Source organism: Thamnophis sirtalis, unplaced genomic scaffold (assembly GCF_051295495.1).
Source record: "Thamnophis sirtalis isolate CommonGarterSnake01/CBP01778 unplaced genomic scaffold, rThaSir2_p1.2 scaffold_12, whole genome shotgun sequence".
Lineage (NCBI taxonomy): Eukaryota > Metazoa > Chordata > Lepidosauria > Squamata > Natricidae > Thamnophis > Thamnophis sirtalis.
Window position 1 is genome coordinate 8,441,574 of NW_028261392.1, and position 25,547 is coordinate 8,467,120.

The 25,547-nt window shown below is 43.6% G+C and overlaps 1 long non-coding RNA gene across 2 annotated transcripts in view; it reads right to left on the bottom strand.

The window, feature by feature from the left end:
• Nucleotides 1–280: 280 nt before the first annotated feature.
• Nucleotides 281–25,547, bottom strand: part of LOC148043248 (uncharacterized) — a 50,457-nt gene continuing 25,190 nt past the window's right edge. The window contains exons 3-4 of one of the 2 annotated variants that reach the window (XR_015698191.1): nt 6,332–6,608; nt 281–925 (exon numbers count right to left, since the gene is read on the bottom strand). This is a non-coding gene — a long non-coding RNA (uncharacterized LOC148043248). Of the gene's footprint in view, nt 926–6,125; nt 6,609–25,547 lie in introns of those variants that run through there. The other variant, XR_015698190.1, reaches the window with a different exon arrangement.

Below are 25,547 nucleotides of genomic sequence, written 5' to 3' on the forward strand. Positions count from 1 at the left end.
GAATAATTACACAAAACTACCAAGGCAATTTTGCTGAATAAATGTTATTCAAATAAGTGGGGGGGGGGGATCTTATTTGCTTAAGACAATTTGCTTAAAACAAAATGCACAGGTACAGTATATCTGGTACCTTGTTCAATAGTATTAAGTTTGAGAAGGATCTTGCAGTCGTAGTGGACAATCACTTAAATATGAGCCAGCTGTGTGCAGCAGCTGCCAAAAGAGACAACACAGTTCTAGGCTGCATAAACAGATGGATCGAATCAATATCACGTGAAGTGTTAATACCACTTTATAAGGCCTTGGTAAGGCCACACTTGGAATCCTGCACTCAGTTTTGGTCACCATGATGTAAAAAAAGATGTGGACACCTTACAATGAGTACAGAGAAGAGCAATGAAGATGATTAGGGGACTGGAGGCTAAAACATATGAAGAACGGCTGCAGGAACTGCAAAAAGGGTAGTTGGGCTTCCATCATGACATTCTGTCCTCCATCTACTGATATGGACTTCTTCCCTGAAAAGAAGTTCACTCAGAAAGGGGGTGGGGGGAATGTAAAGTAGGCATAGAGTAGATTCTATGTGAGGGGACAGTGGCTCAGTGGCTAGGACACTGAGCTTGTCTACCAGAAGGTCGGCAGTTCAGCGGTTTGAATCCCTAGTGCCGCGTAATGGAGTGAGCTCCTGTTACTTATCCCAGCTTCTGCCAACCTAGCAGTTAGAAAGCATGTAAAAATGCAAGTAGAAAAATAGGAACCAACTTGGGTGAGAAGGTAACAGCATTCCATACACCTTCAGCATTTAGTCATGCTGGCCACAAGACCACGGAAACGTTTTCGGACAGCGCTGGCTCTTCAGCTTTGAAACAGAGATGAGGACTGCCCCCTAGAGTTGGGAACGACTAGCACGCAACAACAAATAACTCTGTATACATAAAATACAGGTAGAGCAGTGTAAATACACATTCTGACAATGCAAAATATGTACACTCTAAAATGATTAAAGCAATGCATAACATGCATAATTATTAACTTTTGACCCAAACAAATCCCACTTGCAATGTATGGCAGTCCCTCTGAGTATTAGCCCCCATCGCACCTATCGGTTTCGTAAGCAAGAAAAAGCAATTTATAAGCACCCAATGGATTCTTAATAAATCCATTCATCAGGGTCACCCTATCTCATATTAGAAAGTGCACAACAATAGCTACAGGAATATTTTTATTCCAGCTTCTCATCGTTAGGGCAAGGGAACAAGCTAGTGCAAGTTATTTAATTTAATTTTAAGACATCTGTTTCTTCCTCTCTGGGGCTTTGTTATAAAGTTGGGAACAGGAGCCTCTGGCCAATAAAACTTTAACAAAACATCAATATCAATAACAGCTCACAAGTGTACCTTGCATTCATTTTTAATAACACATTGGCAACATTTTTTTTTAAAAAAAACACCCCGCTATATACACACATATCCTCTCGCACACAAACACAGAGAGAGTCCAGATTGGGCACAAGAGACAAGTAGTTTCTAAAGTTTTATTACTTGGAAGGACTGCTGGCTCCTCGTTTTGACACATCTGGGCTATGCAATTATTCACAAAGGTCACTTTCAACAGAAGGGAAGGACAGTGACCAAAAGGCAGCGCTTTAACGTTACAAATACACTATGACAATTTAATCAATGACAAAGCCCCAATGTCAAGAGCCATTTCGGTTCTGAGCTGACAAAGACTGACATCTCATCAGACCTCTGGAAAATTGTCTGTGGACACAGGAGCTCTGCTGAATCCCAGGCCAGCTGTTAAAAAAGCAGGAAGGTTTCCAGCGCATCGCTGCTATAAATGTTGAGCTGGGGGTCTTCTCTCTGTACTTGACTTTTAATTAGCTCACAGAAAAGGAGAGTGGCGGCTGATGTCGGGAGCGGTTTTGCATGTTGAAGGACATGGTGACTTCCATGAAGTTCTTCCCTGCCCCTTCCTAGCAACCAGGGTTTTGTGACGGTTAAGGTCAAGGGTGGTTTCTACTTACCTTCCCTAGCAATTTCATTTCATTTCAATTATTTTTATTATTTATTATATTTATATGCCGCCCTTTTCCCCCGAAGGGGACTCAGGGCGGCTCACAATTCAAATCAGGGAAGTGGGGTACAGACAAAAAAATAAAAGATGAAACATAACAATACATAATTTAAAAACACACAACAGTCATACCATTCGAGACGGGGGCAACAGCTCTTTAGCCCCAGGCCTGTTGGAACAGCCAGGTTTTAACGGCTTTGCGGAAGGCCTGGAGGGTGGAGAGGGTTCGGAGCAGCCACAGAGAAGGCTCTCCTCCGGGTTGTCGCCAGTCGGCACTGGCCGGCGGATGGAATTCGGAGGAGGCCTAATCTGTGGGATCTAATCGGTCTAGTGGAGGTGATTGGCAGATTTTCACTTCATTTCATTTATTGAATTTCTAGACCACTCAATCCCGAAGGTGTGGGGGGGAGAATGTAAAGTAGGCATACAGTAGATACTACGAAGGACTCCGGGCGGCTTACAGAAATGAAAATATTAAAAAAGAATTTAAAAACAATAGGACACAACAAAGTTAAAAAGAAGCACAACATACACCCAATCAGAGGGGGGCTGGACCTCAGTCAAGAGGTCAACAGCCCCAAGCCTGCAGGAAAAGCCAGGTTTTAATAGCTTTGTGGAAGGCCATGAGAGTGGGTAGGGCCCGGATCTCTGGGGACAGCTCATTCCATAGGGCTGGAGCGGCAACAGAGAAGGCCCTACTTCTAGGCATCGCCAGACGGCATTGTCCCGCTGAAGGCACCCGGAGAAGGCCCATCCTGTGCGATCTTATTGGTCTAATGGAGGTATGTGGCAGAAGACGGTCTCGCAGGTATCCGGTAGGCCATGTAGGGCTTTAAAGGTGATAACCAGCAGCTTGAATCGTGCTCGGAGACCAATGGGAAGCCAGTGCAGGTCGCGGAGGATAGGTGTAGTATGGGTGTACCTTGGTACACCCAATATCGCTCGCACAGCTGCATTCTGGACTAATTATAGTCTCTGAACACTTTTCAGGGGCAGCCCCAAGTAGAGCGCAAATGTGTGCATGCGCGCATCCATGCTTGTGCCTGGTCTTCTGCGCATGTGGTTTGCTCAAAAAACATCCCTAAATAGGATGAAATTGAACCACCCACCCAAAAGTTTCACTACCTGTCCGGGCAAATCGGTCTGAACCAGTAGAATATCACCTCTAGTTAAGGTACTTAACTGGCACTAGGGAGAACTGAGTAGAGCTGTCAGTCATGGAAGCTTCTTGGGGTATGATGCAGTCACTCTCTCAGCCCAGGCTATCTTATAATTATAGAGAAATATATACCAGGGATTCATTTTAGTTAAGCCTTCTTGAGCACCTCCATAAAGGAAATGGTATAATAGGGACATGGTGGCTCAGTGGTTAAGACATTGAGCTTGTATACCAGAAGGTTGGCAGTTCAGCGGTTCAAATCCCTAATGCTGCATAACAGAGTGAGCTCCTGTGACTTGCCCCAGCTTCTGCCAACCTAGCAGTTTAAAAGCATGTAAAAAATGCAAGTAGAAAAATAGGAACCACCTTTGGTGGGAAGGGAACAGCGTTCCGTGCAGCTTTGGTGTTTAGTCATGCCAGCCACATGACCGCGGAGAATGCTGGCTCTTTGGCTTTGAAATGGAGATGTGCACCACTCCCTAGAGTTGGAAATGACTAGCACGTATGTACAAGGGCAACCTTTACCTTTATAAATGCATCAAAGAAGCAATAAGAGCTGAGGTGGCGCAGTGGTTAAATGCAGCACTGCAGGCTACTTCAGCTGACTGCAGTTCTGCAGTTCAGCGGTTCAAATCTCACCGGCTCAGGGTTGACTCAGCCTTCCATCCTTCCGAGGTGGGTAAAATGAGGACCCAGATTGTTGTTGGGGACAATATGCTGACTCTGTAAACTGCTTAGAGAGGGCTGAAAGCCCTATGAAGCGGTATATAAGTCTAACTGCTATTGCTATTGCTATTTATTTATTAGATTTACCTGACTTTCAACTCAGAAATGTTCAAGGCAGCTTGAGGCGTGGTGGCACAATGGTTAGAATGCAGTATTGCAGGGTAATTTTGCTGACTGTCAGCAGTTTCATTCTCATTGGTTCAAGGTTAACTCAGCCTTCCATCCTTCCAAGGTGAGTAAAATGAGACTCAGGTGGTTGGGACAGACAATATGCTGATTTTTAAAAAACCCATAGTGATGTAAAGCTACTATGAAGTGATATGTAAGTCTAAGTGCTATTGCTAAACAAAGGAAACATGTGATTTTTTTATAGACACACACACACAACCATGGTACATATCAGAACTCTTAGCCTAGAAGTTAAGAAGGTCACGTAAAGTTAATAATTGGATGGAGTTCCTATTGAAAATTCCAAGACTGAAGATATTGAAAAATGTCCTGAAAGGAGATATGGGAAAAGATAACTTCCAAGATAACTTCACTGACCTCTTTCTGAAGTCACCAAGAGTTCAGGTTAACCTGAAGGAGACTTTGGTGATTTCCACAATGTTGATTTACGGCATCATCCAGCCATCCCTAATCGCTACATCGCTAATGAAGTCTGCCTTTATATCAGCACAGCAATGGTTGGGTGATGCTATGATAAATCTCTAGGGTAGAAAAGACCTTTATTTATTTGCCACATATAATTGTTATTCCTCTGGCAGTAACGTTTTGATAAGGCTTCAAAGGGCTCAAAGGCAAATCCTTCAATCCAAGGAGAATCTCATCTAACTGAACCTTTGCTTCAGCTGTACAAAGGGCCAGAAAAATGACCTTGAATAAGGTATCCAGAGATTGTTATGGAGATACCAGCTGCGGAAGAAGCATACTGTCAGAGTTCTGATTGGGCTGCTGGGCGCTGGGAGACACTGGGTGGAGGCAAGTTCTGCCTCTTTCTGGGTCACCTGGAGCAGATTGTCTTTGGATAGTCCGCCCTCTGTCATGGTGGACTGAGTTTCTCTCCATTCACCCCAGGCATCAGGGAGCAACTGGCGAGCCCGGGGCTCAGGAGTCCTGGTTATTTTGATTAGTTTTGAGTGAGTTGGTTTGCTGTCAGGGTTCTGACCAATGCCCTAATTAAATCATGAGCCTCGAGCCAAGCTTCAAAAGAAATCCAGTTATTTATTAAGCGCTTTCTGTCGGCACATTCCAAGACCAAGCCAACTCTAACCCCACATAATTTATGTTCCAGCTCTGACCCTTTTCCCCCTTCCCCCCAAGGTGTCATCAGTCACATTCTCCAACAAAGCAATTTCGCGGGTTGTAGAGATCACTCTCCTCCGGCCACTGTGGGTAACCACAGAGATGGCCTTGAGAGATATATGGCTGGAATGTGCTTTTGTTTTGACTGACGTGCTGCCTCACCCCAGCTGCAAAAACTGTTTTCCCATCCCCCCTGCCTATGGCACCTTGAGAGCAGGGCAGGGATGCTTTGCGAGTAGACACATACATCATCCCTCAGGCACAAGAGGAAGAAAAGCGACGATGTTGATCATCTTCCAAGATTCTATTATAGCCTATCTCAACAAAGTTCACTTTTAGTCTTCCTATGGAGTCTATTTCCTGATCATTTCTACCTTAAGAATGTATATCAATTGTGAATATCTGTGAGTGTCTTCTCTTCTCACCTTTGTATACTGTATACTGTAACAAACAGTGTGCACCTCTTCTAAACTTTATAGATGTCACTTCTGTCTTTCGGATGCTAGTGAAAAGAAAAAAAAAGTGACATAATAGTGTTCCAAAATTTGAGACACTGCCATAAACAAGAGGAGGTCAATCTGTTTTCCAAAGCACAGGAAGTAAGACAAGAAGTTTAAGTTTAAGTTTTGTTTTATTTATATGCCGCCCTATTCCCTTTGCAGGGACTCAGGGCGGCAAACAACTCAAACGGGGAAGGGAAACATACAATACAAAACACGCATTTAAAATAACCAACAACCATACCTGTCGAGAGGGGAAGAGGACTCATCGATCCCAGGCCTGCCAACACAGCCAGGTTTTAACGGCTTTTTGGAAGGCCGGGAGAGAGGTGAGGGTCTGAATCTCCGTGGGGAGTTCGTTCCAAAGGGCCGGAGCTGCCACAGAGAAGGCCCTCCCCCGGGTCATAGCCAGATGGCATTGGCTGGTAGATGGGACCCAGAGGAGGCCGACCCTGTGCGATCTAATGGGTCTTTGGGAGGTAATTGGCAGCAGGCGGTCTTCCACCCAATGGGTGGAAACTAATCAAAGAGAAAAGCAACCTAGAACTAAGGAGGAATTTCCTACCAGTGAGAACAATTAATCAGAGGAACGGCTTCCTTCAGAAGTTGTAGGTGCTCCATCATTGGAGGCTTTTAAGAAGAAACTGGACAGCCACTTGTCTGAAATGGTGTAGGCTCTCATGCTATAGCAGGGGGTGGGAATAGAAGACCTCCAAAGTCACCTCCAACTCTGTTATTCTATTCTGTTCCCACTCTAAATTTCTTCTCCAAGGTCATCTCCACAAGTTGCCAATTCTTAGCTTATGTTTGCTGTTCTTAACAAAAAAATTCTTTGCCTGTTGCTGGGAGACAAAATAAGAGAAAGATGTACTTATTATTTGTAACAGTGGATTCAGAGATGTTTCAGGAATGATACAGTACCTATTTAATAGCATACTTTGGTATTTGTGATCATGACATTATACTTCTGCCACTTGGAACTGAGGAAAGTGTTTTTCTGTAACAGGGTTTTTAATAATGCCATCTTCTATGAATGCAAAGAAGGTATGCTACACTTTTGATTAGCAACTATGCAGATGGAATAAGTCATTTTGATAGTTGAACCAAGAAATAATAGAACTCCCCCAAAAAATTAACACAAGAGTCCAATCCCCACTTTTCTACAGCAAGACCTACTGAATGAATAAGAAATGAACAAAAGCAAAATTAAGCATTGCATATTTTTTATTATTTCTGTTGTTTTATTGAATAATTATCTAAGGAGGAGAAAGAGGAGGAGGAGAAAGAAGAAAGAAGGAAGAAGGAAGAAGGAAGAAGGAAGAAGGAAGAAGGAAGAAGGAAGAAGGAAGAAGGAAGAAGGAAGAAGGAAGAAGGAAGAAGGAAGAAGGAAGAAGGAAGAAGGAAGAAGAAAGATCAATAGCACTGCTTCACAGTGCTTTTACAACCCTCTCTAAGCAGTTTATAGAGTCAGCAGATTTCCCCCAACAATTGGCATCCTCATTTTACCCATCTTGGAAGGATGGAAGGCCGAGTCAACCTTGAGCCTGCTGAGATTTGAACTGCCAAATTGCAGGCAACCAGCAGTCAGCAGAAGCAGCCTGCAGTACTGCACTCTAACCACTGTGTCACCATGGTTCAAGAAGATAGAAGATAGAAGAAGGAGGAGGAGGAGACATGTACTAGAACTTTCATCATTTTATATTTTCAGTGCAACAAATACATAAGATAGATGGCTTAAGTCACCATGTCACATTCGTACAGGTGTTGTCATTTGTCTTTGAAATCTCTTAAGAAATACAGTTAGTTCTCTGATCTGATGGAAGGTTAGATTTACCCACGAGTACAGCAATAGCAAACTTACTGAATTTGTTGGTGAAAATCTTGATGCACTCTGAGACAAAGCAACAGTGAAGAAACCCACTAAATTCTGATTTAAACAGTTCTGAAGACGCATAAAAAACTTAATCAGATATACTCGAATTAAAATATCATCACAGGAAACAAGTTCAGGAGACTGTCTTCTGGATGGTGCAATTCATGGATATAACACATGTCCATCTTTACACCATGTTGACTTTGCTGAAAATATTCCTGACTTTTATTACCTAGGAGTTCTCAAAATATTTCAAATGTTAGTGTTTCGCTCCTGAGACAAAAAAGAAGAGAGAGCGGAGGGATGTAAATGATAAATTTGGCTGTGGAATATTTATGTTTAATAGACCTGTAGCATTGGAGAATTATGACACCATTCTTCTTTCAGAAATAGCATGTGAAATCCTTCTAAAAAGATCAAAGCTGCTATATCATGCATGAAATACCTCTCATCCGGTTTGATTCTTTCAATATACAACAGGCAGCATTTACAGGTCTATTAAACTCGAATATTTTGAATTGTTTCCTCATCACAAGTTACTTTATAGATAATAATCAAATTGACATTTCCCCCCACTCACGATTCAGCTTACAGTTGTAAGCTAAGAAAGACCAATTAGGTTAAATCCTTATCGTTTATGCAATTTTCTTTATGAAATGAATATGTCTAGTTATGCAATGTATTTTTGCTCACTTGGCAAACAGACTTAAGAAACCATTCATGGGACCGGTAGCCTTTAATCAAGAAGATTTGAAAGTAATGTTCTGTTAATAGCCATGCTTTTAGTTCTCCATTTAAAATGAATCCTGTATTTTAATCATATCTTAATCATTTCTTCTTAATTTCTCAAAAAAAACAAGGGCTTATATTTTGCTAATGACAAAGTGTTCAGTATTAAATTTGCATTTCCCAGTTTCAAATATTACAGTGTCTGTCTGTCTGTCTCTCTCTCTCTCTCTCTCTCTCTCTCTCTCTCTCACACACACACACACACACACACACACACATACACACACACACACACAGACACACATTAAAAAGGAATTAATTTTTTTTCTCACCTTAATGGAAAATAGCAGATTTTAAAAATACATTTAACTACTAAAAGCTAGACAATCTGTGATGTGATAATGATGCAGATCACAAGACAACTTTACACTGTGAATCTGCGGGAAGACAATTATGACAAAAGAAAAAGAATCACGGATGGAGAACGCTCACAGATTTTAAGGGGACTATATAGCTCAGGTTAACAGTGGTCTGTTTAGAAATATGCAAAGATTTTATGGTGTGTGTGTGTGTGTGTTTGTGTGTTAAAGCTTTCTAAGGATATTTGCTTTCTATGCATTCCGTATTATTGAAAAGAAATGTCGATGTCAAGCCATGTGGTCTAACTTTTCTACACACATTTTCAAATCTATTTTGTGTCTCCTCAAATACATTTTCATAAAGAGAAAAAAAGAAGAGTTGTAAGATAAAGGCTGGCTTACAATTTCATTAGCAATAGCAATAGCAGTTAGACTTGTATACCGCTTCATATGGCTTTCAGCCCTCTCTAAGCGGTTTACAGAGTCAGCATATTGCCCCCAACAACAATCCGGGTCCTCATTTTACCCACCTCGGAAGGATGGAAGTCTGAGTCAACCTTGAGCCGGTGAGATTTGAACAGCCGAACTGCAGAACTGCAGTCAGCTGAAGTAGCCTACAGTGCTGCATTTAACCACTGCGCCACCTCGGCTCTTTTTATGACCCCCTCCCCCACAAATTCCATCACCCAAGTGTCTTCATTGACACCAATCATTTTTGGGAGGTGCTTTATTACGTGGAAATGAACTCAGTGATTTTCTTTTTAAGCCTCAAAATTAGTTTGCTTTGATAACTTCTCTTTTTTCAAAGTTAGAATGGCAATCGTGTTATGGAGAAAAGTTCTGTTCATTTTCCGAAAGCAAAAGTCAGAGCAAATGTTGAGCTTCTCCATGGATTAAAAAAATAATAATTCAAAGAAGTGTAGTGATATTGCAAGAGAAATCAAGAAAAGGTTTCAAAAGGTTTTAAACTTATTTTCCAAAAAATCATAGCATCAGTGAGTGTCTTATGAAGGGCAAGAGGGATGAGCTATCCCACATATCATGTTGTTAATACACCATTGATGCAAATGACATCCTGTATGATGGAACTTGTGGAAATGACATCATTTACATTATTTGAGTGATTATATCATGTCATCTTTGAAGTCACTGTGGTCTTCACCAATATTCATGATATGACAAATGCTGCTTTTAATGAAGCAGGTTAAGTCAGAACACGACTTACCCAAAGAGAAGGAGAGGAGGGGAGGGGAGGGGAGGGGAGGAGAGGGAAGAGAAGAGAAGTTGCTAAATATAAGGTTGCACCTGGTGTCAATTTTTACACATTGCTCCAATTTAAATGCTGTACATTTTGTTTCAAAATCCATATTGAGCTAATTATACCATACAGTAGTGGTGACAGCCATTTTCAGTTGTAGACAAATACAATTCTGGAAATGAAAATGTGTGTTTTGCTCTGTCTAATTGTTCACATTCTCACTCCAATATATAACATGCCTTGAGCATTGCACATGTCATTTAAATTTGTCAGACATTTGCGATAACTAATAGTAGGGAAGTTTAAACTGTGTTGTGTTTGGTGCTCTCTGAGCTTGCTTGTTTTCTCGCAGACATTTTCGTTACCCAACTGGGTAACATCATCAGTATCAGAAGATAATGGACTTTGTTCTCTGTTTATATACTCTGGCAAGCCACCCCATCTAGCACTGATGATGTTATCTAGTTGGGTAATGAAATATCTGCAAGAAAACAGGTAAGCTCAGAAAGCACCAATAACAACAAAAAGAGCCGAGGTGGCGCAGTGGTTAAATGCAGCACTGCAGGCTACTTCAACTGACTGCAGTTCTGCAGTTCGGCTGTTCAAATCTCACCAGCTCACGGTTGACTCAGCCTTCCATCCTTCCAAAGTGGGTAAAATGAGGACCCGGATTGTTGTTGGGGGCAATATGCTGACTCTGTAAACCGCTTAGAGAGGGCTGAAAGCCCTATGAAGCGGTATATAAGTCTAACTGCTATTGCTATTGCTATTGCTAACTCCACATTTGCGATATTTGACCTGGGCAATATTTCAGGCATACAAGAAGCTCACCAATGGCCATTCCAAAGACTGAAGAATGCAATTGCCATTATGTCTTGCATTCTTCATTTTGGTTAGTAAACTTCCCTAACAGATTTCAGTCTAAGGAGATCTTAAAAACATGTTCTAAAGCCAACTTCTACATTAAATCTCTTGTTGTTCCCAAGATGCGGGAAGGAGTTATGTTTGATTACTGTTGCTAGCAAGCCCTAATAGTAACTATAGCAACAAGCTGGATAGGGAACAAAGTTGTAGGAAACCTATGCATTTCATTCCAATGAGTTCTGCACTTTTAGGAGCAAATGTCCATTCCTCTTTTCCTGAAATACGAGACAGAAGAAGAACAAGCGGAAGAATGTATGATAAAATGGGCTAAAAAAAAGGATTATAATATATAAAGGGACCAAAGGAAAAAATATGTGGATGAGAGGAGCGAGATTTGCATTATGTTCTAACCTGATTTTTTTTTTTTAAAGATGATGTATCATTGGTCTTTGTCTGCAGATAAATTATCTACAAGGCATAGAACAGTTTGCATTTTTGCTGAAAATAGGAACCACATGAAGAGATGCTTTATCAGGGGATGGCGGGGAGAGAGATGAAAAAAGTCAAAATGTTTTGGATACAAATACATGCATAAATTTGGAAGATTTTAAAGGTCAAAATACAATGGAAACCAGAGGTGGATTCCTGCCAGTTCTAACCTCTTCTATAGAAGAGATTCCACAAATCTACAGTGCCGTTTAGAACCGGTTCCAGCTCCCGCCCACCGCCCGTCCGCACAGCATCAAGATGAAGAGCGAGAGGAGGAATTCTGGGAGTTGAAGTCCACAAGTCTTAAAGCTGTCAAGTTTGAACACCCCTGGGTTTTTTTCCCTAAAGGGCTAGGGGTGCAAGGGACTTGTAACTTGACAGCTTTAAGACTTGCATGCTTCAAATGCCAGAGTTTCTGAGCCAACATTTTGGTTGCTAAGCAAGAGCATTGTTAAGTGAGTTTCACCACATTTTACAAGTTGGCCACGCCCACCCAGTCACATGGCAGGCAAGTCACTCCCACCTGGTCACATGGCAGGCAAGTCACTCCCACAAAGCAGGTCACACCTACAGAAGAAGTTCTAAAATTTTTGAAACCTACCACTGATGGAAACCATGATCTTTTCTTTGGTGGCTAATAGCCCAACATCTAGAAGAAGAAAAACCTGCTTTCAGGCTTGTGCTGGATCCCATCCTCAGGGAACTTTTCTCTTTACAGAATTTGTGCACTGGGATTTTCTATTAGTATTCATGTGGTCCTTGGTTGTGTGTGACTTTTAGTTGTTAATTGGGGTATTAAAGGATGGCTATGAAGTCATTGATTGTTGTTTCCTTGTGTTGTCCTGCCTCTTGGCTTTTAAATTCCTCATCAGCTGGTAGTAAATCAGCATTCCCTGTTGACTGACAAGGGGCCCATTTCCCAGGCTCCAATCATTTCCCTGGCTGTTTTTCTCCCTGCTCGGCCAACAATATTAGAACCTTTGAAATTGAATGTATGTCCTGCTTCATTGCAATGTGTGGCTACCAATGAATTTGGGTTTCTTCGTCTAAATGCTCCCTCCTGTTCTTGCAAACTAGTGGTTAGCTAGTTACTCAGTTCTCAAAGCTGTATGAGTTACGGGCATCTTGATTATTCCTGCAAGGAACATCAAGAAAATTTGAACTTCTCTTAGAGTGATGAAGAGCTGTGGTCCATTAAAATGCATGTTTTGTTTCTGTCCTGCAGATTCAGGTGCTGGTATAACACAAATTATGACACACCGAAAATTATGGCACTGGGATACTTTATGCATCAAGTACAAATTATGTTTAAGCTATGTACTCTGGCTGGCATATTGTAGACACCACTGGCTGTGCTGAAATCTCTTTTCTGGGTTAACCTTGTTATTTCTCAGTGTGGAAGAGAAACATGTCCATTTTCTGAGCAAAAGGGCTAATATTTAGCTGTTTTGAGACTCAGGGTCTACAGAGTAGAAATGTTATTTTGCGGATTTCAGTGGTTATGTGTTTTTCCTTACTGTGCTTGTATTCTATACTTCATCCACTGTTCTTCAGACAAAATATCTGATGATTTTATGGACTGAACATATGGATCTATTGAACACATACGAATTCAATGTATAAATAATCAGAGGAAAGATGAGACCACGTGGGTGGAATGGTTTGGCTATTTATTTTTGTTGCCACATTTTTCTTGACGGTATTTAGGAATGTGTTAATAAAATTGATGTACATAAACACCTTCCTCTATACGCAGATCCGGCTGTCCAATGTATGTTCTTTCAGATGTCCTCCTAAAAGCTTGACTAATTAGCATTTCTTTAAACACATCCTACTAATTCAATAGAGTGAAAGCTAGTTAAAGCTATTATATATTGGCTCAAGCTAGGCAAAACAAGGAAACAGGTTATGACAAGGTTTTCAATTAACAGTTTATTTACTATTACATGAACAAATTGGGCATTTACTGATTTTTTTATATTTTAAATGCTGCCTTCCCTGATATCTTTCTGTGGTTTGATATTTCTCACTCATTTAATGCAATTCGTTCATTGCTGCTTACTTTAAAAGGGGATTTATGATGTATGGATGACAGGTATTTTTTTTTATAAATATCTTTTAACAGTGACGTGTGGTGAGCTTTATGGCTGGTGAGGCAGCAATTTTTTTAGACTTGTGGACTTCAACTCCCAGAATTCCACAGCCAGGCATGCTCAGTTCCGATTTAAAGCGACAGCATTTTTCCCCCTTGCAAAATAAATTTTCCCATTCTTTTTCTTCTCCCTCCCCTCCTTCCTCCCTCTCTCCCTCCCTCCCCCCTCTCTCAAACAGACACACGCACACAGAGAAGTTGGATGCCTCTCTCACTCACTCACTCTCAAACAAACACAAACACAGAAGTTGGATTGGATATATTTTCCAATGGCTTGAAAGCAGGTCCTCTGCCATACCCCGCCTTCCCCTGCTGCCTTCCGATCAGAGCCTTTGATTGCAGGTGAAGCCACGTTGCCTTTTCAAACTTGTAATAAGTGAAGCTGGTCTTATATACTTTTATCCAGCTCTCTCTCTCTCTCTCTCTCTCTCTCTCTCTGTGTGTGTGTGTGTGTGTGTGTTTGAAAAGGAAATGTGGCTCTGCAACATTTCTCTTTGAATTCCTCCCCCCTCCCCCCACACACGCACCTTTTCCAGCTGTTTCAGAGAGGATTTCAACTCTGCTTTTGCCTGCCCTCATGAAAAGAAAAAAAAATGTAAAAAGAGAAAGGCCAGAGCTCTGAGTCAGACTGAGCTAGTGGCTCCCAGAGAACTCTAAAAAGCCTCTAAAAATGCCCTCTACAGGAAGTGAGAGAACACGTGCCTCCTTTACATAAGGAATTTTTTGCCTTTTAACCCTTGCTTAACTCTGCTCAAGTGATCATAAAGCTAGAGTAAAGGAAGCCCCCTAGTTCTCTCGCCTCCCACTGCAGTTAAGCACTAAGCAGAGTCATCCACTGTGACTCTGTCAGCAACTACCTTAGCCTTTTTCCTTTTAATTATTCTTTTCTTTTCCTCATGACACTGGTGAGGCTCATCTCCCCTGCCTCTCCTAACTGCACATCCCTGTCTTTTAACACATAAACACGTGACCGCAACAGTTTTCCAAAAGGTTTAGAACACCCCTATTTTTAGAAATGGACTGTTCCAGTTGTAAATTGTTTTCCCGCCAATAAGAGTGTATGGAGCATCATGTTTGCATCAGTTATTTGGTGTTTCCTATAGCGGCATTTGAATTTGAGTTGTGGTCATTTTGACCGCAAAACAGGGCCATTTTTTTTCAAAAAAAAGTGGTCATGAATAGCCTTTAGGAGGCTTGTAGACTGCTCCGGGAGGGGTGGAGGGGCAAAAAATGAGCAATTTTTCATGAAAACAGGCCCGTTTTTTGTCAAAATAAATGTATGCATAGCCTTTAGGAGGTTTATAGAGTGCTCCTGGAGCCTGAGGGGGAAATTGAGCAAAAAAATGACCTGTTTTTTGCTCATTTCTGCCCTCCCCATCCCCAGGAGCACTCTGAAAGCCTCCTAAAGGCTATGCACAGCCATTTTGGTGAAAGGGGCTGTGTTTCAGGAGGCAAAAAATGCTGTATTCAGTGTATAAGATGCACCCAGATTTTCAGCCACTTTTTTGAGGGAAAAAGGTGCATCTTATACTCCAAAAATACATGCTACAGGTATGCATGCATCCATGTGTTTATTAATGGATACACATACATGTGAATCCAATAGAAGACACGTTGAAACCAAGTAGCTGCAACTCTAAAACCACACCAGCTGCTATGGGAACAAAAAGCTTTTAAATGCATTTAAAAGTCAAGGCATTCATTGATTACAATATGTGGAAGATTTTTTTAAAAAAATGATAATGGGGTAGGTTGAGAGTTGGTACTCTCCATGCCAACGAAATGTTTCTGAAAGAACTACTCCTTATTGAACACAAATTGTGTAGTGGAGGTTAACACACAACCTCTGAAGAAGCTTTCAGAACACAAGTGGATGCTGTTAGAAACTGGGTTCCTTCAAGACTGTGCCTGGTCTTAATAACCACAACACTTTGAATTGCGATCAGTGAATTACAGAAGTATAGAAGTATAGAAGTTTATTTGTATGCCGCCCTTTTCCCTGGGGGGACTCAGGGCGGCTCACAACCCAAAAGGGAGGGGGAGACAAACTTTTAACATAAAGACAATACATAATTAAAAACACTGTTGTCGCTAAATGCCAGGTCTGTTGTCCATAAAGCTCCTCTCGTCCGGGACTTAATTATAGACGAGAGGGCAGACCTGGCATGTATTACTGAAACCTGGCTGGGCCCAGAGGGAGGAGTCCCCCTTGTAGAGCTGTGCCCAGAGGGATTTCAGGTGCTGCATCAGCCGAGAGCCCAGAGAAGGGGTGGGGGTGTGGCCGCTGTTATCCGGGAGTCGTTAGTTCCTCGCAGGGTCCCTGCTCCGGAGATTGTCGGGTGTGAGTCTTTGCTGCTAAAGTTGGACCTCAAGGGTCAAGTGGGTTTGCTGCTAACGTACCTGCCTCCCAACAGCGTTGCAGCAGCCCTCCCCTCGCTCCTCGAGTCGGTAGCCGAGCTGGCGATTGAGTTCCCTAGGCTGATGGTCCTGGGGGACTTTAATTTGCCATCGCTCGGTGAAAACTCTGACGGGACGAGGGAGTTCATGGCTTCCATGACAGCCATGGGCTTGACCCAAGTAATTCGAGGCCCAACCCATACAGCGGGACACATGCTTGACCTTGTATTTCTCTCGGAGCAGTGGATTTATGATCTTGGTCTGAGGGGGAGTGACATCATACCCCTGTCGTGGTCAGACCATTGCCTGCTGAGGCTCGACTTCCGGAGGCCAAACCCCCACTGTAGGGAGGAGGAACCGACCAGGTGGTTCCGCCCCAGGCGTCTTATGGAGCCATCAAGGTTCCAGACAGAGCTTGGGGTTATTCCTGACACTTTCGCCCACAGTCCGGTGGAGACTCTGGCTGCTGCGTGGCACTCGGCAGCGTCAGAGGCCCTCGACCGGATTGCGCCACTGCGGCCCCTCCGAGGCGGCGGATCCCGGAGGCCTCCTTGGTTCACCGAGGAGCTCCGGGAAATGAAGCGCCGGAGGAGATGCCTAGAGCACCGTTGGAGGTCCGATAAGTCCGAATCGAACCGAGCAATGGTAACCACCTGCACCAGGGAATATACTAGGGCACTTAGGGCAGCTAAAAGATCACACGTAGCCTCCCTGGTTGCATCCGCTGAGTCCCGTCCAGCCGCCCTGTTCAGGATAACCCGCTCCCTATTAAACAAAAGGGAGACGGGGGAACCCCTGCAGGGCAGAGCGGAAGAATATGCCCAATTCTTAGCGGACAAAATTGCTCGGTTTCGGTCGGACTTGGACTCCACACCCGCAGTTCCAGCCGAGGCACAGGGGGACCAAGTAGAACAGCTCTGGGTTGAGTTTCAGGACGTTATCCCCGGGGATGTGGACAAGGCCATGAGAGCTGTAAGTTCCTCCACCTGTGTTCTGGATCCGTGTCCCTCATGGCTGGTTGCTAACTGCAGTGAGGTGACACGAGGCTGGATCCAGGCGGTTGTAACCGCCTCCCTTCGGGAGGGGAACTTCCCCGCCTCATTGAAAGAGGCGGTGGTGAGACCCCTCCTGAAGAAACCATCCTTGGATCCAGCTGTTCTTAACAACTATCGCCCGGTCTCCAACCTCCCCTTTCTGGGGAAGGTTGTTGAGAAGGTGGTGGCCTTTCAGCTCCAACGGTCCTTGGAGGAAGCAAACTACCTAGACCCCTTCCAGTCTGGCTTCAGACCCGGTTACAGCACAGAAACCGCTTTGGTCGCATTGATGGATGATCTTTGGAGAGCCAGAGATGAAGGACATCCCTCCATCCTGGTCCTCCTTGACCTCTCAGCGGCTTTCGATACCATCGACCATGGTATCCTTCTGCGACGACTGCGGGAGGTGGGAGTGGGAGGCACCGTGCTACGGTGGTTCTCCTCCTACCTCTCGGACAGGTCGCAGTCGGTGTTAGTGGGAGGGCAGAGATCGTCCCCAAGGCCCCTAAATTATGGGGTGCCGCAGGGTTCGGTCTTATCCCCCCTACTATTCAACATCTACATGAAACCGCTGGGAGAGATCATCCGCAGGCACGGGATTAGATACCATCAATATGCGGACGATACTCAATTGTATCTGTCCGCCCCGTGCCAAATCAATGAAGCGGTTGACGTGATGGGCCGGGGTCTTGAGGCCGTTATGGACTGGATGAGGATTAACAAGCTTGTGCTCAACCCAGAAAAGACCGAGTGGCTGTTGTGTTTCCCTCCCAAAGATTTGGCCAACATTCCAACACTCAGGCTGGGGGGTCAAATTTTACACCCCTCAGAGAGGGTTCGCAACTTGGGAGTCCTCCTGGATCCACAGCTGTCATTCGACCACCATATAGCGGCTGTGACCAGGGGGGCATTCGCCCAGGTACGCCTGGTGCGCCAGTTGCGACCCTACCTGAATCGGGAGGCTCTCACAACAGTCACTCGGGCCCTTGTGACCTCTAGGCTGGAATACTGCAATGTGCTCTACATGGGGCTGCCCTTGAGGAGCATCCGGCGACTTCAGTTAGTGCAGAACGCGGCCGCGCGAGTGATCGCGGGTGCACCCCGATTCACCCGCATAACACCTATCCTCCGCGAGCTGCGCTGGCTACCTGTCGATCTCCAGATGCGCTTCAAGGTGCTTTTACTCACCCATAAAGCCCTACATGGCAGTGGATCTGGATACTTGAGAGACCGCCTTCTGCCGATTACCTCCCTACGACCTATAAGATCGCATAGACTGGGCCTCCTCCGCATTCCATCGGCCAGCCAGTGTCGGCTGGCAACTACAAGGAGGAGGGCCTTTTCAGCAGTCGCCCTGACCCTTTGGAACGAGCTCCCCGTGGAGATTCGTACCCTCTCCACCGTCCAAGCCTTCCGCATAGCCTTGAAGAACTGGCTCGCCCGTCAGGCCTGGGGATAAGGACCGTTACCCCGCCCGAATATTGAATGTATGGTGTCGATTTTATTATATGTTGTCGTCTTAATGTTGTATTCCCCCTCCCTTGGTTTTCTGTGAGCCGCCCTGAGTCCCCTCAGGGAAAAGGGCGGCCTACAAATATTAATAAAACCTCAAAACCTCAAAACCTCAAACACAACATTCATACCATTCGGGCGGGTTACAGTCTTAGCCCCAGGCCTGACGGGATAGCCAGATTCTGAGGGCTGTGCGGAAGGTATGGAGGGTGGTGAGGGTACGAATCTCCATGGGGAGATCGTTCCATAGGGTCGGAGCTACCACCGAGAAGGCTCTCCTCCGCGTAGTTGCCAGTCGGCATTGACTGGCAGATGGAACTCGGAGGAGGCCTAATCGATGAGATCTAATAGGTGGCGTGGAGGTAATTGGCAGTAGGCGGTCTCTCAAGAAGGTATTAAGAGTTGTTAACCTTATCTTGCAAAGCTTCTCTGGTAATATTGTATTATAAACTAGGGCATACATAACCTTTGCTAGATCAATTCTCGAATGCAGCTCGCCTGTCTGGAAATCTCCACTGTATATCGGACATTAACACAATTGAGCAAGTCAAGAAGTATTTCACAAGATGAGTCCTCCACTCCTTTGCTCACAACAGAGTACCTTATGCTACCAGCCTTGAAATACATGAATACTTGAAGTACATAAAATTATATCCTACAACAGCCTACCTGTCAATGACTACTTCAGCTTCAACTGCAGTAATACTGTAAGTACACAATAGATACAAATTCAAGGTAAACCGCCCCAAACTTGATTGCAGAAAATATGACTTCGGCAACACAGTTGTCAATGCATAGAATGCTCTACCTGACTCTGCTGTTATGTCCTCTAACCCCCATAACTTTAACCTTAAACTATCTACTGTTGACCTCACCCCATTCCTAAGAGAGGGGTGTGCATAAGCGCACCAGAGTGCCTAACGTCCCTGTCCTACTGTCCCCATTTATTTGTACCCATTCCCTGTGTTCTTATTCATGTTTATCCTTATTTTTGTTATCTGGCACATGAGTGGCAAACTAAATAAATAAATTTATTTTAGATGATAGATAGATAGATAGATAGATAGATAGATAGATAGATAGATAGATAGATAGATAGATAGATAGATACAGAATAACAGAGTTGGCAAGGACTTTGGAGGTCTTTTAGTCCAACCTCCTGCTCAAGCAGGAGAACCTATATTGAGAACTCATGCAAAATTGCATGAAACATTGAAGATACATTCACAGTCACAGTTCTGGTCAAGCTTTGTGCTGACAATATATTTCACTAACTCCATATTGGAGAGAAGCCCTAACACAGTATGTTTCAGAACTACTTCAGAAGACTCTGGAACCAGATGATGTAGATATCCAACAATTGGAGGTTTACCAGTGGTGGGTTTCAAAAATTGTTCGAACCTACTCTATGGGTGTGGCCTCCTGTGTGGGAGTGACTTGCTACCCATGTGACCCAATGGGAGTGGCTGGCCGCCCATGTGACCGGATATGAAGAGGCCGACGACTCTTGTCAGAACCACCTTAAATTACCTCACACACAGCACTGGCATGCATCAGAATAGGATGTAAACTTGTTTTTTAAAGGGCATCTTTGGTTTGCGTTAAAACAACTTCAACACATGTTCTGATTGCACCACAAACGCAGTAGTCATCCTTACCTTTCACAGAGGCACTGAGTTTTATAAATACGAGCATGATAGTGTAGAATAATCATATCCAAGGACCAGTGGTGGGTTTTAAAATTTTTTGGAACCTCTTCTGTAGGTGTGGCCTGCTTTCCGTGTCCACTGGTGGAACCTCTTCTAATCAGTTTGGTAGATTTGACGAACCGGTTCTATCGAACCGGTGCAAACTGGTAGGAACCCACCTCTGAGGTTTACCTATCTACTTGATGCTGCTTAAGTTATCATGCTCGGTAAGCAATGTGTCTGATGCTCATTTAGCAATGTTTGATGAAGAAAACTGGGCAGCCATGAGCTCTGTGACATACAAGCCAACCCAATTTGGGATATTGCATAATATCACTATTGACCATCTGGTGTGTCTGTTAAGACACCAGCTTTAGTGGGCTGATTTTTGCCATATTGGAACTGGAGACAGGGTGCAATATGTTTAACCATAGTTTTCAAATTAGAAGAGGTTGCTGTTGTTTTTTGTCCAGTGGTCTTAAAAAAAAAAGAAAGAAACTGCTGTGATTGACAGTACCAGACTATTCATGTTATATGTAAACTTGTTTTCTTTCAGATCAACCTGAAAGGAAGACATAGGATCCAACAGTAGAGTTCATCATATGTTCATTTTCAAGGTACAGCCCTGACCTTTTTCCTTCTTGGAAAGATCTCAAAAACACGATCAACTCAAGAAAAATGTATTTGTTAAAGAGTAGCAACAGAGCAATGGTTTTCTCCAGAGCCAGATTTTAAAAGAAACTCAAGGGATTTTTTTAAATGCCAATTCAAATTAATAATATGTAGTGTACCGTAACTATTTACTGCAACCCAATTCCATCAGTTTGTTATAGTACAGAGCTGTAAAAAAAATATTATTTAATCATGTCTGTTCAGTTTTATAACATGAGTTTCCTTTTGAGATTTCTTTAAAAAGGGGGAATGGAGGTAGGTGAAATTCTCTTCTCACTTAAAGGCAGCTACACTAGAATGGAAATGTCCTACATTTCATTGTGCAATTAGCTCTTTACACACACATACGCACACACACACACACACACACACTTTCAGGATTCCAAGTAACATACCCATATCAAACCAAACTCTGAGGCAGGCAATTTCCTCAAAGAATAGGTTTATTGCAGAGGTGGGTTCCTATCAGTTCGTACCAGTTCGGTAGAATTAGTTCGTCAAATCTACCGAACCGGTTAGAAGAGGTTCCACCAAAAAGCAGGCCACACCTACAGAAGTGGTTCCAAATTTTTTTGAAACCTACCACTGACACGCACATAGACTCACACAGAGAGAGAAAGAGAAAGAGAAAGAAAGGAAGAAAGAAATAAAGAAAAAAGAAAAAAGAAAGAAAAAGTGAGAGATGAAAGAAAAAAAAGGAAAAAGGGACAGAGAGACAAAAGGAAGGAGAGAGAGAGAGAGAGAGAGAGAGAGAGAAACACATGGTCGGCAAGCCACTCCCACAGAGTAGGTTTGAAAAATTTTTAAAACCCACCACTGGTTTATTGAATATGTCATATTGGCACAGGCTGGTGAAAACTGATTCTGATTCTTCCCGCAGTTTCCACCTAGTTAAAAGTAAAAGTTTGTCACTTTCTCAAAACAATCAGTCACGTGGTCCAGTCAGGATGCTGTCCTGTTGCTAGGTGACTTCAACCAACCTCCTTCCGAGGACTTGCAGGAATGTTTTTGGTTCCCAAAAGAAAGAGGACATTTTGGAAATTAGAATTTTTTATGATTGTTTTTTTTTTTTAGCTTGAGATTGAAGCTGTGAGGGTTTGAGGCTGTAACAGGGTTTGAGTTGGGTAGAGCATTCCAGGCGTTGACCACTCTGTTGCCAAAGTCATATTTTCTGCAATCGAGTTTGAAGTGGTTTACCTTGAGTTTGTATCGATTGTTTGCCCGTGTATTATTGTGGTTGAAGCTGAAGAAGTCGACGGAAAAGATGTTGTAGCAGACAATGTTGTGTACTATGTTTAGATTGGACCGCAGACAGAGCAATTCCAGATTGTCCAAGCCCAAAATTTCAAGCCTGGTGGCATAAGGAATTCTATTGTGAGTTGAGGAGTGGAGGACTCTTCTCGTGAAATACCTCTGAACCAGCTCAATCATGTTAATGTCCGATATACAGTGTGGATTCCAGGAGGATGAGCTGAATTGGTCTGGCAAAGTTATAAAAAAAGGAGAATTTTTTTTCCCCCACTGGGGACTGTTTCATTGTTGCAAGAATGCAAGGCAGATTTCAATATGGATTTAATTTATTGAAAGGTGTTAAGACATGAGTGTGACAGTGATATCCATCTAATGGCGCAAACAGCACATCGTTCTATATCAGCAAATGTTCAGAGCTCTCTTCTGAATTCTTTGTGGCTGCACAATCTTAAACTGGAATGAAGCTGTGGATCTCAATTTACTTCACACGGGCTGTGAAAATTTTTTGGGATGGGAGAAAAAGAGAGAGAGGGAGAGAGAGAGAGATAGAAGTCTATCCTTCACAGTTTTTTCTACTCAATGTTTTTCATTCACTGTCTACAATCTCCCCCTTCTCTCTCTCAAATCTTCCCCTCTCCCCTAGAGCATCTTCAGGGGGAAAAAAAATCCTTAGAATCTCTTACAACGGCTCCTTAGGACTATTAAATGTTGTGCTTCAGGCATCCCGCAGAGAGGGAGCAACTTAAAGCGTCTCCTATATTCCATTGCGGCTATTCCGCTCTGTATAGTAATTGTGGTTTAACCTGTAAGGTCACATTTCATAAGACGTATAACAGCTATCGCACCTAACGTCCACTAAGCACCTCTCCCATACATACATAATGCCTCGGAAAACATAACAAACTCATCACATTCTAGTTTTAGAAGGAAACCGAGTGTGCCAAGTGTAATGTTCCCAGCAGTAAATGGCCCAGCAATTTCTACTCCAAATTTTACAAAATCAACAGATGATTGTTTCTCCGAATAAGCCCGAGTAAAGAACTAACAGAAAACAGTGCCAAATAAAGTACTGAATCTTGATCTATCTGTATGATATGATTTTTTTTTTAAAAAAAGGGCTGGAATGAGATGGATCTAAACATCAATTTTCAGTACTCAGAAAGCCATTGAAGCAAGAGCTACAGTGCGCACATTATAGAGAAGTGACTCTTCACAACTGTGAAACTTGACTTCTGCTGATCACAACTAGGCCGTTGTCTCGGCCGTGTGATAAAAGGGGATTGCTCTTACTTCCACCTTAATTTCAAGATGTTTCTTCCACCTTCCCAAGCCAGCCAAAAGCCCTAGGACCGTGATGGCAAAGCCATGGCATGTGTGCCTGAAGTGGCACATGGAGCCATGTTGCCTGGCACACGTGCATCCTTATCTGTTCCTCTTCTGGGTTTCTGGCGTGCATGAGCACGTGACGATCAGCTGGCCTTCGTGCATGTGGCAATGCCAGAAAGTGGAAGAGTTGGTCTTCTGTTTTCTGGTGTGAGCATGCACGCTGGCTAGCTGATCATCGTATGTGCATGTGTGCCAGTAAGCGGAAGACTAGCTGGCAGGCATGCATGCATGCAACCAGAAACCGGAAGCTCATTTTCTGCTCCCTGGGCAGTTCCTCTTCCAGGTTGCAGCATGTGGTGCTGAACCTCCAATAGACCGATCAGATCCCACAGATTAGGCCTCCTCCGAATTCCATCTGTCAGCCAATGCCGACTGGCGACTACCCGGAGGAGAGCCTTCTCTGTGGCTGCTCCGACCCTCTGGAATGAGCTCCCCGTGGAGATTCAAACCCTCACCACCCTCCAGGCCTTCCGCAAAGCCCTTAAAACCTGGCTGTTCCGACAGGCCTGGGGCTAAAGAGCTTTTGCCCCCCCCTCCTCGAATGGTATGGTTGTTGTGTGTTTTAAATTGTATTGTTATGTTCGTCTTTTATTCCCTGTCTGTACCCCTTTCCCTGACTGAATTGTGAGGCGCCCTGAGTCCCCTTCGGGGAAAAGGGCGGCATATAAATGTAATAAATCCAATCCAATCCAAAAGATTCCCCCTCACCACCCTAGGATTTCCACCATGTCCTCTATTTGATCACTAACTAGGCCCAACCCTAGCTAGCTTTGAAGAAAGCCAAGAGACCTTTCTCAGAATCTTTGTTTCATCTCATCTTGTCTTCTGCATTATGAGTGATGATTCGATGGAGCAAGTCTTCTCTCCCTAGGATACCAACTCTCTGAAATTATTCTTATAAAAATTTCTTCCTGTTCCTTTGTTTCAACCATACTCCTACTGTTAATAATGAAGACTCTGTTTCCTTCCTTGTTGAAAACACTCTCCCTGCTTAGATGTTGAACATCTCTCTGTTGTTATGTTTTGTAGATGACTTTTACATCTTTAAATAATTATGTGTTTGATTATTTAACTGCCCTAATATTTCACAACACCTTGGTGGGGCTTTAAGGTAGAACGTAAGAGGGATATTTTCACACAAACAAAGAGATAAGGCAGTTATGTCTACATTAAGCTAACTTCACAATCACTTCAACCACATCTTAACAAATCACAGTTCCCTCCTGCGTCTCCCTACTTCAGAACTTCATATTTGCTTCCAGGAATGCTCATATCATCCCTACAAGAGGAATATCGTTTTGATTTTTAATAACCCCTAGAGCTGTAATCTTATAGAATATGTTATAGGCCCATGATGCGAACCTATGGCAGAGGCGCCACAGGTGGCAAGTGGAGTCATTTCTTAGGGCATGTGAGGCATTGCCCTGTCAGCTCCAGTGCACATGTGTGCAGTGGCCAGCTGATTTTGGCCTTCATTTTCGGCTGTTTTTCACCTTCAGGAGGCTTCAGCCTCCAGAGGGCAAAAAACAATCCAATGCGCAAACCGGACGTTCAGGAACGGATTTCTGGTTTCCATGTTGAGCTGTTTTTCTCCCTCGGGAGGCTTCATGGAAGCCTCTTGAAGCCTCCAGAGAGCAAAAAATGCCCCTATGGACAATCCAGAAGTTCGGGAATGGTCCTCCGGATTACCCATAGGGCTGTTTTTCTCCCTCCTGAGGCTTCAGGAGTCTTCCCTGAAGCCTCCGGAGGGAGGAAAATGGGTAAACCATGCCATTGTGCACCAAATGTGAGGGGAGGGCAGGTGGTCACATGTGCATGCATGTGGGGAGAGTGCATAGAATTATGGGTGTGGGCACACATGTTCAGGACCCCCCACGGAGCCCCCGCTTTTGGCACATGATGGCAAAAAGGTTTGTCATCACTGTTATAGGCGATCTTGTGAGACCAGTTCAAGTGAAACTCATTTTTAATTTACTCATTCGCCCTGAAGGATTTTATAATGTGCTCTAACTTCCGTATGGTGGGTTTTATATTTTGGCACCAAGAAAGAAAGATTGAGGGCCAGAGCGCTCACGAAGCTTGGCAAAATGAAGAAGCCTCAACAGATGGACACCTCA